This window comes from Penaeus monodon, chromosome 22, assembly GCF_015228065.2.
Source record: "Penaeus monodon isolate SGIC_2016 chromosome 22, NSTDA_Pmon_1, whole genome shotgun sequence".
NCBI lineage: Eukaryota > Metazoa > Arthropoda > Malacostraca > Decapoda > Penaeidae > Penaeus > Penaeus monodon.
Genome location: NC_051407.1, coordinates 9,082,548 through 9,082,878, shown reverse-complemented (window position 1 = coordinate 9,082,878; position 331 = coordinate 9,082,548). Strand labels below are relative to the sequence as shown.

At 35.6% G+C, this 331-nt stretch overlaps 1 protein-coding gene across 1 annotated transcript in view; it reads right to left on the bottom strand.

Annotated features, from left to right (window-relative positions):
* Positions 1–331, bottom strand: part of LOC119587326 — a 3,949-nt gene that overhangs the window by 1,860 nt on the left and 1,758 nt on the right. The gene's annotated exons all lie outside the window — the stretch shown is intronic.

The following is a 331-nucleotide window of genomic DNA, read 5'->3' as shown; positions in this document are numbered from 1 at the left end:
GTTATTTGGTAAGGTTGGTGGTAGTTGAAAAAAGGACTGAAGATGGTGATTGTTGTCGGTGGTTGATTTGGAAAGTGATAGTTGAAGATTGTCAAAGTTAACGTGGTGGCGATTCTTGAAGATAGTAGTTGCTAAGAAAGAGGTAATTGTTGAAGATAATGATTGTTCAAAATGGCAGTTATTGATGATGGTGTCTTTTCAAGATAGTAATTGCTTAAGACAGTGGTTGTAGATGACGGTTATTGTTGAGGATTACAGGAAATGGTATTGCTGGATGCGATTTTCAGAGATAAAGATAATGATTGTTGAATGTGGTGATTGTTAAATGATG